The sequence below is a fragment of the Acomys minous genome (genome assembly GCF_964271855.1).
Source record: "Acomys minous genome assembly, chromosome: 3".
NCBI classification, from domain to species: Eukaryota; Metazoa; Chordata; class Mammalia; order Rodentia; family Muridae; genus Acomys; species Acomys minous.
This window is the reverse complement of record NC_140485.1, coordinates 91,311,287-91,323,276: the sequence shown is the minus strand read 5'-3', so window position 1 is coordinate 91,323,276 and position 11,990 is coordinate 91,311,287.

Below are 11,990 nucleotides of genomic sequence, written 5' to 3'. Positions count from 1 at the left end.
GGATAATTAAGTACTGTTGTTTTTCCTTCTTGTGATAGGGCCCATGTTAGTGCACGTAAATGAGGTACTGTACCATTGTCTGGAGAGTAAATATCCTGGCACCCCTAGCCCTAGTGAATCAGACACATTCATTCTCAAAACTCCTCCCCACCACCAAGGTTTATAAATAAAGGGTGGCTAGTGTGCGTGGGTGCTCTCCTGCTCGCGTTCCTCCACCATAACCATTGGAGACTTCATTTATTCTGGGGGGATCTACTGATGGATGCCCATGGTCAGGCAGGAATGTCAGAACTGCCTTTGTAGTTGCTGCGGCCTGCTCAACCACTGCCGCTAGGTAGCGCTGACCCCTGGTGAAGCACCTGTGGGCTAGCCTCACACCAGACCTGCCTGCCAGTGGTTTCTAGACATCTGTCTACCTCTGTTGCTGTGCTTGGCACAGCAAGTCAAACAAGGAACTGCTATGCCTGGTATCATCATGGGTTTATGGAGCTGCCGAGTCTCCACTGCCTTTTAAGACCTGCAATCTCATTTCTAAAAAGAGCTAAGCCATGAGACCTGGTAGAAAACTCATTTTTCACCTCCCCTGGAGAGACCCAGAACCTGCCCTTGTGCTAGGCTACAAGCCTTACTCTAAAGTGCTCTAGCTGCCCCTGAGTGAGAAATGGACCCTTGAGACCTTTGATCCCAAGGTCCTTCTGTTTCCTTCTGGAAGCAAGCAAGCAGCACCTGGACTGACCAATGGGACTGGAACCGAGGCTCCGCTGGGCACTGAGCAACACCACCCCATCTTCCATTAGGTATTATGTGGATATACTAAACAATTAAAATATATTTCCCTTTGTCCTTGATGTATTTTATGTACATATATGTTCATTCTTTATCCAAATAACAGGATTTATCCAGCGGACATATAACCATCTTTCTCTTAGTAATCACCACAGAATAGGCCATTGTATGTGTATATGAGTGTATCAATATTTTTTTTTGGCAGTTTTTGTGGTTTTATTTAAACACAAATAAAACATGCACTGAAACCATCTACTCATTTTCCTCGCTGCGCAGCCTGGCGTTGGGATTGGTGACTCGGATGGCCAGCTGTGCTGCTCTTTCTACGATGGCTTTTCGGTTGTGCAACAAATCTTACTGTGCTGAGATTGCTCACAATGTTTCCTCCAAGAACCGAGTGTATCAATACTTACTTCTCTGATCCTTAACTTTCCCTCATTGTCAAGTTTCCCCTCATTGTCAAGTAAGTATTGCATTTACTTTTCCTTTAAATTTTGAATACAAGAAAGAGGATTTTTAAAAAATTATATAAGGAAATATTGTGATTATAAGATGTATATGTAAAAAATTACATACATATATTTAATTTGATACAGAAAGAATTTATGAGTTAAAATATGTGGATTTATATTTGTGATAATATTTTAGAAAATTTTATTTATTTATTTATTTAAGTAATTTATTCAGAGTACATCTCAATTGTTATGCTCTCACTTGTATCAATAGATAATCTTAAATTTACCTGTAAAAAGGAGTTTTCTTTTTCTATCTTTTGTACGTGATATTATATGAGTGTGTATGCATGGTCTTGCACGTGCATGGGCTCATCTGTGTGGGAGGGCATGTGCACATCTGCACATTGCATGTGAAGGCTGAGGTTGATGTTGGGAAATCATCCCCCATCACTTTTGTTGGACCCTGCTGTTAACGGCGAAGCCTGGCATTACTCCTGAGCTCAGTGCTAAAATGACGGATCTAGTCCTTAGCTGGTTTCCTTTCTCTGTGCCCAGTCTAGGGAAACCCGAGATCCTCTAAGGAGTGTTAGATAGCCCTGAAGGAGATTAGAGGTTCAACCCTTTCCTGATAAGAAACCCCTTTCTGGGGATTCTGGGAAATACCCTTCATGCTAATGAGATGTCTTGGGACACTAGCTTTCAATCAGTGACCTTTTTCTATTCCTCTAACAACACCTGGCATTTTTTTCTCCCACTTTCTGCTGCCCATAGGGTAATTAAATAAGGTGTTTCCTTTGTTATGATAGGACTGTGATGTAGCGTGTAAATGAAGTATTTCTGGCAATCCTAACTCCAGTGGGTCAAACACACTCACCACCCAAAACCCTCCCACTGCCCAAGGTGTATAATGTCCCTGATTCATGAAATAAGCGCTCGCTCCCTCACTCCATTCCTCCACCATGACCATCGAGACTGGTCATTTATTATGGGGAAAGAATGATTCCTCCTCTGGAAGAATTTGCTGCTGAAGCTTGCTTAACCACCACAAGCTTCTAACTGCCAGGGTGCAGCCTCTGGGCCTGCTTTCTGGCCATGAATAGGCCAAGCATGAGTGTGTAATGCCCAAGTTCTGAAATCTCCAAAGACCACCAGGAATCAGCCGGATGCAAATCACACAGGGTCTCATTTATTAGTCAAGCTCAGAGCCTGGGCTGACTGTCATTCACCGTCCCCCCCCCGCCCCCCCCCCGTTCCCCCATGAGGAGAGAAGATGGAGATCCCCAGTGCTAGAGGAACAGGGTTTTTAAAGGAAAACACTGCAGGGGCTGGCATTCCAAGCCATTTCAAAGCTTTGCTGTTACGTGATAGGTTAGAGGGGTACAGGAAAGTTGCTCTTTAAGCTGATTGGCTAGGAGACCAGGGCTAAGCAAGGGGACCAGTGCCAGACAGCAGCAGGGAAATTTTCATTTGTTTTGGTCACTGTGATCTATAGCTCTGATTGGTTGGTCCCAGGTGCAGGCTCCTCAGAACGGTTGCTAGCTGTTTGTTTGTGGCTCTCCCTTGAAATTCGGGCGCGGGGGGGGGGGGCGGCTCAAGTTCTCACGCCCTGAACAAAAAATGGCATTGGTTTGATCTCTACAGGTGATTGCTGGCAACCTCTGCTGTTAGCTTAACCAAAGTGCTGTAACACTGGTATCGCCACCAGCTTTGGAATTCCAGAGCTTCCTCTACTCGCCAGCATGTCAGTGAGGATCGCTGCTGCCTCGCTGCTGCCACTGGCTCTTGGTTTTGGAGCTCCAAGCCTTCTGGAAGCAGCTACAGACTCACCCAAGTCAGGCTGGGCTTCTTTGCCACCTGGTTTGGCTTTTGAAACCCTGAGCTCCTTCTGCCAGCTGGCCTGGAGCTTGCAGCCCAGCTAAAAGAGCAGCAACACTTATTTCAGAGAAATCTTTTCTCCTGCAACCTCCAGCTGAGCTGGAGATCATCTGGCACAGATCTCAGTTCTGTGTTCCACTCTTCTCGGGCGGGACAACAGAGTTCCTGGGAGAAGCAGAACCTTTGGCCCTGTGCTTCACCCTTTCCTGTATGGAAGACCTCAGTGCTCAGGCCATCCAGCGGGAGAAGCGTGCACTTCCAGTGGGGTGGCGTCCAGGCCTCCTGGGAAACTCATAACAACATTAACCTCATTTATTGAGGCGGATTCTTTAGCTTCTTCCTGCTGGTTAGGATCATTGGGTTCCTTGAGGGCAAGTCTAATCTTTGTTCCAGGATATCTCCAACTTCTTCTGAAACTGCAATAACAGAAATCAGGAGGAGCAGGGGGGAGTAACAACCTTCTTCTTCTCCTCCTCCTCCTCCTCCTCCTCTTTTTCCTTCTTCTTTCTTGGAGCCCCTCCCCCACTCTGGGCTCTGGCATTTATTCCTTCTCCAGAGTCCTCAGAACTAAACTGTCTGCCGCTGTCAAAGACTCCCTCTCAGAGCCAGCACAAGGCAAATAGTTTGCTGCTGTGGACAATCTGAATCAGCCCCGTATCCCACACTTAGGATTAAAACAAAAACATGTTTACCTAACATAACCTAGTATTTAAAGACACCTAAACTTCCTGCTACATATTCTCATTTTATTCTAAAAAAATGACCTTTTCTCTAATATGAAAGAGACTTGTTGCTTTCCTAAAAGGCGATTATCAACAAATTTAACATTTTTTGGATCAATAGTTTCTTCTACAGCTTGGTAACTCTTGGCTGCTCTTGCCTGGAATGGCTAGTGAGTACTTTTTGCTCCTGAGCCTCTAGCTAGGACTCCAAAGTCACTTCTTAATGGCAAAAGATTACCTCATATGTCCCTATTGGACTTGCATCCACTAGTCAAATGACCTCTTTTATTGCAGCGTCCACAAATCCATGAGAGGCTTTGGCATTCTTGCCGAGAACCCAGTACTGCTAGAAATGGCTCCTTCGCATCCCTGGTGGAATGTACTGCATTTCTCAGGGTTAACACACTGGCTGTTTTGAACTCTGAGGGTTTGAGGGGCTTGTTCACAGTTTCTTTTCAAATGACTGAACTTACCACAACTGAAGCACTGATCATTTTGATATCCAAGGCTTTTGGTGGCTACTGGGGAAGCTAACGGTGGTGATCTCTTAACCTGAGGCTGCTCCTCTGGCAGCTCAGTTCACTCAAGATTAACCCTGTCTTTAGAAACTGGCTGTTTCTCTCTCTCTCTGGTTTTTCAAGACAGGGCTTTGTTAGATTGGCTGTTCTGGACTCCCTTTGTAGACCAGGCTGGCCTCGAACTCACAGCAATCTCCCTGCTTCTGCCTCTGGAGTGCTGGGATTAAAGGCCTGCTCTACCATGCCTGGATTGGCTGTTTTTCTTTAACCCTTTCAACCTGTACAGCCTTCTGCTTCTCTAGGCTCCCCAGCCTGCCCAAGGGCTGTAGGAACTTGACACCAAAAGTGTACAGGACAGGCAGGGCAGGGCTGCATTTGTGGGAAACTCTGGCTCTCAGTTATCAGATCTGAACCCTTTGATTTTTCCTTTTCCAGTGGCCATATTCACTTCCCAAGTACCTCCATCCCTACTATAAAACTCTCTAGTTGCACAGCCAACTCTAATCCTTTCAAAAACAAGAGAATTGAGAATTGAGTGACACTTCTTATTTTCCTATTTCATCCATTTTTTTTTGTTTCTAAGATCCCTCCATCACTTTCCCAATTGTCCAGACATTCTCCCAACCTTTCTTGAGATAAACTATAGGAGGAAGATTAAGCAAAACCAGAAAGCCCCCCTGGAAGCAGAGTGGGAGAGAACCCAGGGGCCTAGCCACAGTAAACCTTTTGCTGATATCCTGAAACAAGATATTCATTTCTTCATACTCTGCTGTCTCCTCTATGGCATTAGGGGTTGGAAAGATGGCTCAGAGGTTAAGAGCACTGTCTGTATTTTCAAAGGTCTTGAGTTCAATTCCCAGCAACCATATGGTGGCTCACAACCATCTATAATATGATTTGGTGCCCTCTTCTGCCTACTGGCTCACATGCAGGCAGAATACTGTATAAATAGAAAGAAAGAAAGACAGACAGACAGACAGAAAGAAAGAAAGAAAGAAAGAAAGGAAATCAGATACTCCCTTATTCTAAGGCCTACATCTGTGTGACACTTGTAGGCACTGTTTTTAAACTATATTTTAATGGGGTTCCTTATGACTCTTTCTCCCTTTTCCACTCCGATACCTTCCAACACCCCAACATGAGGTAAAAGAGAAAGACGGTTAGTATAGAGAGTGGGTGTAGGACTTTTAGCTACTTTCTGCTGGCTAGGGTCGCTGGGTTTTGGGGACAAATTCAATCTTCATTTCAGTGTTTCAGGATATCTCCAACTTCTCATCAAACTGCATCAACAGCACCAGGAGCAGCAGAGGGGAGCACCAGCGTTCTTTCTCAGAGCTACCAACTTTCTCTGGGCTCTGGCATTTATTCCCTCTCCAGAGTCCTCAGAATTAAACTCTTTGCATCTGGCAAAAAGCCCCTCTCAGAGCCAGTATGAGGCAAATAGTTTGCTGTTGTGGACAATTTGAGTCAGCCCTGTATCCCACACCTGGGATTAAAACAAAAACGTTTATATAACGTAACTGAGCTTTTAAAGATAGCAAAACTTTCCACTACCCTTGGCCATTTGCTTTTCACTTATTTTAAATAAACCTGACTACCTTCAAACTGTTGGAAATCCTCTTGTATTTCAGTTCCTACAAGCTAATGTTTTTGGCCATGTTGCGGTTAATTTAAAAGTATGGTCTAATAAATGTTTGCTATTAGGCTATAATTACTATGGCAGTAATTTCTCTTTTTTCTTTTTATTTTCTTTTTGGTTTTCAAGCAGGCTTTCTCTGTGTAGCTTGGTTGTCCTAGACTCACTTTGTACACCAGGCTGGTCTCGAACTCACATTGATCTGCCTGCCTCTGCCTCCTGAGTGCTGGGCTTAAGGGCATGTACCACCACACCTGGTCAAGTATTTTCTAGCTTGCTATCAATCAATAAAAACACAAACATCTGTTATAGTTTAGTATAGCCTTGGTTTACCTGGGGCAGGGCAGATAGTAATCCCCTAAACTACCTCCATATTGTTCTGCTCTAATCCCATGCCATATTCTTCTAATAATTTCTGTCTGTGCTACCTCCCATCCATAATCCCAAATACTTGCTAATGTTTTTCGTCTGGGCCAAATCCTCCATCCAAACTGACCATGTGCTTCTTATTCCACCTCACCCATGCCAGCCTCCTTCCTTCTCCTCTTCCTCTCCTTCCCAAGATCCTTCACTCCCCCAGCCTGTGCACCTTTGCAATGCCTACCTTCTTCCATCCCTGCCCAGGTATCAGCTTTTTATTGGTCGAACTGGGAGGCAAGGTTATAAACATCATTTTGAGGTATGTGAGTGTCTGCTCATTTGGGCAGCAACCAGATCTTGGGAGCCAATAATTAGCATCGGAATACGTAACACCAGACCAACCTTCAATAGGCCAGTTTTTCCTTTGTTCTTATTTTTCATATTTATTTGTTAGAATAGATATACATGTATATATAAATATATTACATCACTATATAGAATAATACTATATCTATATCTATCTATCTATCTATCTATCTATCTATCTATCTATCTACTATCTATCTGTATCCATTTGATATTTGTAAGCCAGGAAAAAAAAGTATGTAGGCAGGAGAGTAGTATATGAAAATACCTTGAGCATACAAGAGGAAAGAATCATAGACCATTATTCTACACTTTCTGATTACTTTCCATATAGAAATTTAAAATTTCTGAGTGGTTAAATTCATTATTTTAAAACCTGTAGCTTTGAGGTCGTTTCTAGAACATCTTAATTAGCTACTGTAAAAATTCCTCCGGTGTTTTCGTTTAGCGGTTTTAATGATTTCATTTTGTCTGTTGATGTCATTTATCTATGCATAGTTTATTTTTATAAGAAGTAGAAATATTTCTCTCTGGGTTGTTTCTTAATTGTCCTGACAAGTTTTATTGGACATCAATCTCCCAACTTGGAAAGGCAGCTTTTCTCAGGCCTCGCTGTGTGTGTTTTTTCTGGCCCACTCTGCTCTGTTTCTCTTTCCTTCGGTGTGATACCAGGCTTTGTCTTACATTCTTCCTTAGGTAAGTCTTGATTACTCTTACACTTTGCTTTTCCACATTAACTAGAATTAGTTTATTTCTTTCCAAACTTTTATTCTTGCTGGTGTCTGCGTTTGGGATAGTTTCATGGTTTGTCTATGAAGCACTGGGGGGCATGGTCCCCAGTTGGTAGCTCCAGTCACTGTAAAGTGATTGATCTCAAGAGCTCTGGCCTCATCAACAGGGTGACATACAGATGGTGTCACTATTTGGTGGCATGATTGGGGTGCTGTGAAACTTGGAAGCTGGAAGAAGTCACTGGAGGCAAGCCTTTGGCAATACAGCTTGTCTCCCTCTTCTGTTACTGAGATAGCTCACTTATTCTCCTGTATATTTCTTGTCATGATCTTCAGCCTCACTGTGAGAGCAGAAGCAACAGAGGCAAAGGACGTGGGTCCAAGTCTCCGAAACTGTGAAACTGATAAATCAACTTTCTTCTCATTCTCTTCAGGGTTGTTACAGCAATGAAACCAACACAGAAAGCAAGGAATGGACAACATGCTATAAGATCTCACTAGCTAGCCAAGGAAAGCTTAAGCTTAGTTTGCTCAGATTCAACTGCTGTATGAGCCAAGTATTAACAGTCTAATTTTACAGAGGAAACATCTGCTAAGAGATTAAAATATCCCTTATTCTCAAGTTTACAAGCTTGGCTAGTCTTGGAGATGGTGTGAGCCCAGATGTATTTGAATAAACACTAATTTTCTGTGCCAGTCACTCTTTACAAATACAGCCAGTTTCACCTGTGACTTTAGGACAAGTAGGACCTGGATATCAGAGTCACACATGTGATGGAATTCAGACATGTAAAGAAGGAAGGTGTAGTTAAAATAGCTTAGGATTTGGTCCTGGAAAGGCCTTAGTTTCCCCTCTGTCTTTGATGTAAGATCCTGATAAAGTGATTCAACTTCTGTGAAAATTCATTTAGGTCTTCAAAAAACAGTTGTCAGTTAATAGTCCCCTGTTAGAAAAGCACTTGATGATGCTCCTGTGTGATATTGAGAAATAATAGAGACCACTCTGTGCTGTTAAGTTTGCCAGAGAGACGCCACTATGGAAATTAGAATGGAGAAATAAACCTAAGAACAGAAGATCATGTGATCCAGGTCCATAGTACCTGGGGAGACACCTGAAGAGAGTCTAAGTCAGAACACTTGCACATCCATGTTTTCTGGGGCACTGTCCACGAGAGCCAAGTTATGGAATCAGCCTAGGTGCTCATCACCAAACATGGTACATAAACACAATGGACTTTCACTCAGCTATAAGTGACAACAAAATCATGTCACTTTCAGGGTAGAATTGCACATCATTGCATGAAGCAAATGTCATCCATACTCAGAAAGACAAATACCACAGGTTTTGTCTCTCATTTAAGAAAACCTGGGCTTAAGAAACAAAACAAAACAAAGGAAAAGAAATGGAATAGGGATAATTTAGAAAGATGAAGGAGACAAGCTAGCTGATAGAGTATGAACAAAGTATACTATGTACCTGTATGAAAACATAATAATAAAGCCCATCATTTTTGTACAGTGAATATATACAGCTAGATAACAAAGCAAAAGTAAGTTTGCCAGACTGGTGAGCTTTCCTCTGACAGAAGTTTCAGTTATGGAGAAAATGTTTGGGTCATGCAGGGAAAAGGGGCTGTGTTTCGGGTGGTGTGTGAAGGGGCTGTGTTTCGGGTGGCATGTGGTCTTACTCTCATAGATCTGAGAGCTATGCCCTTTGCATGTATTTTGGTCTTTATTGGAAGTTTGCCTTCATTTCTCATCTTTTCCTTAGGCAAATTTTTGCTAGAAAATATGCACTGAAAAAGAATTTACTTAGAATAGGAATCAAAATTTATAGAGAATAGTAAAAATTTTTTAATTGGTTACTTAAAAGAGAATTGGTTATTTTAAAAATCAAATACAAAAGTTGTGAAAATAAACTTTTGTTTTGGGATACATTTGACATAATCCTACTCTGATTTACCTAATGGACAGGACATTTTCCACAGTTATGTGGAGAGTGGGGACTGACTTTGACATGAACTCTGGTGCTCCATATTTGACCACCTCCCCTTGGTGGGGAGGCCTGATGACATTCCAAGAAAGAATAAGCAGCATACCAAGATGAGACTTGATAGCCTATGACCTATCATAGGGGAGGAGGTCCCCCTTGGTCATAGACCTAGGGGAGGGGAATAGGGTAAAAGTGGGAGGAAGGGAGGGAGGAATGGGAGGATACAAGTGATGGGATAACAATTGAGTTGTAATCTGAATAAATCAATAAAATTTTAAAAAAGGCCAGATTGACTGAATCAGGATCAACTCATTTTTGGTGAAAAGATGTTTGAAGACAAATTTATGAGTATACATTTTATAATTTTGCATTATGAACAAAAGTCTGAGAGAGTCATCATTTTTCCTATGTCCTTAATCAGGTGGAATTTAAACAACTTTGCTTTGCTGTGCCCAGCTGTTATTTTCCTTGCTAATTTTCTATTGCTTTAATTGCAAAGGGCTCTCCTGCAGGACTGATTTTTACAGCGACTCTCCCCATAATCCCAGCAGTTCTCAACCATAACTTTTGTTGACGGTGGATTTGTTAATGTTTTGCAAGTTTGGCAGATTTCCTTTTCAGTCACCTCATACTTGCATGCATGGGCTTTTGAAACATTGAAGTTTGTGGCATCTGAAACTACTGTGAAACGCTGACTGATGTGGTAAACCTGGATGCTCTGGTCGCATAAATGTGGAGTGGTGAGGGGGACTTTGTAGCTATGATAATAAGGATCCTAAAGACCTTATTCTGGGCTATTTGGGTGGGTCCTGGTGTAACCACAGAGAACCTTGTGAAAGGCAGGAGATAAGAGTGAGTATAGCTGGTGCCATGATGGAGACAGGAGGTTGGACTGATAAAGTCAAGAGCCAAGGAAAGCCCTCTGCATCTGGAGGTGAGAATTGTCAGGGACAAGGTCTCTTCTGAACTCTCCAGAAGCAATGAGCTTTGTGAACACCTACATCTTGCCTACTAAGACTCATTTTAGATGTCTTAGGTCTAGAAATATAAGAATAAATATATGGGGTCTTCAGCCACTATATGGTGAGTGAGGTACCTTAGCTGCAGTGTGAGGAGGACTACACCAAAATTCTGACAACAGCAAGGAGCAAATACATGCTATGAGAAGTGTAGGATAGACAGAATCAGTCCATCGGCAAATATTGTAATGACTCATTTCTCCAGGTAGCTTAGCACTATGGTGTAGGAGTGTCTCTGTGTGTACTTGGTAGGTGCCTATGCACGCACACTTGTGTGTGTGTGTGTGTGTGAGTGTGTGTGTGTGTGTGTGTGTGTGTGTGACACAGGAAAACAAGTATTAAAGAGAAATTTCCCATTTTTTGTTTTGTCAGGAGTTGGGTTGCCTCCCAGTTGGGGAATGGCCAATGACACATATTGAAGAAGTCACAGAGGTTTGATGTGTGAGAAAGAGCCTGAAACTACCCAGCTGTTGCTGTGCCAACTAGAAGGTGTTGAGTTGGCAGAGGTAAGTCGGGAGATTTGTAGAAAGTTGTGGTTTATGTATCTGCCACTTCCAAGCCTCTATCCTTTATGGAAATCATCAATCCTTATCCAGGGCTTGGTGTCTATGTTAACTTTCTATTTATTTATTTATTAGATGCTGGGAATTGCATTCAGAGCCTTCACGCTCCACCACTTAGTCACACTTGCCAGGGCTTTGTATCTGAGATCTAGGCTGATACCATAGCTATTTGCTTAAAGCCCTGTTGGACTTCTCTCAGGAGATGACTTTGAGGCACTTTGTGATTTTGGAGCTGCTGCTTGGTGCATCAGGCCTCCCTAGCCTCAGTTTTCTGCTTCTGACCTTAGGTGACTGCCCCTCTGAGTGTGCAACGGTCAAACATCTGTCATTTGTAATTTCTTTCTCTGCCCAGTCTCCTCGGCCTTTCTTGTGCCTTAGAAGATGGCTCAGAAGAGCCTTCTGTAGTCTTGATGTGTTGGGAACTGTTAGGTTTGGGCCCCCTGGGGCCACGCCCTGGTTGGTATACAATTGTTATTTTGTCCTGGCTGCTTCCTGTTGTGAACATTGTGCCTCACTGAGCTGACCACAAGTTCCTGTTTTGCACATGGTTCCTCTTGTCCTGGGGACTTCCCATCTACATCTTCTTGTATTTTTCACCTGCCTCTGTACTGTATAAAAGTCCCTGGCCCCTCCTCATTAAATGGCATTCTCTTAGAAAGGATGACCTGCTGTCTTGAGTGTTCTTCAACTCGCAGTTCCTCACTCAATATGTTGGGGTAATTACAGCACGGGTGCTGCAAATGGAGGTTCGACCGAGATCGATAAAGAAGGGAGGATACTGACTAGTTGCCCAGGGAGACTGGCCATCGCCTCAGAAAGGTAAGATATGGGTGTATTGGAAAATGGGTGCCACTACGTCTGCTGCCATCATGGTGGACCAATTAACCAAGTTATTAAAGGAACAGGGCACCAGGATTAAACATAAGACAGCTAATGAATTTATTAAAAATATAGAACAGAGCAGTC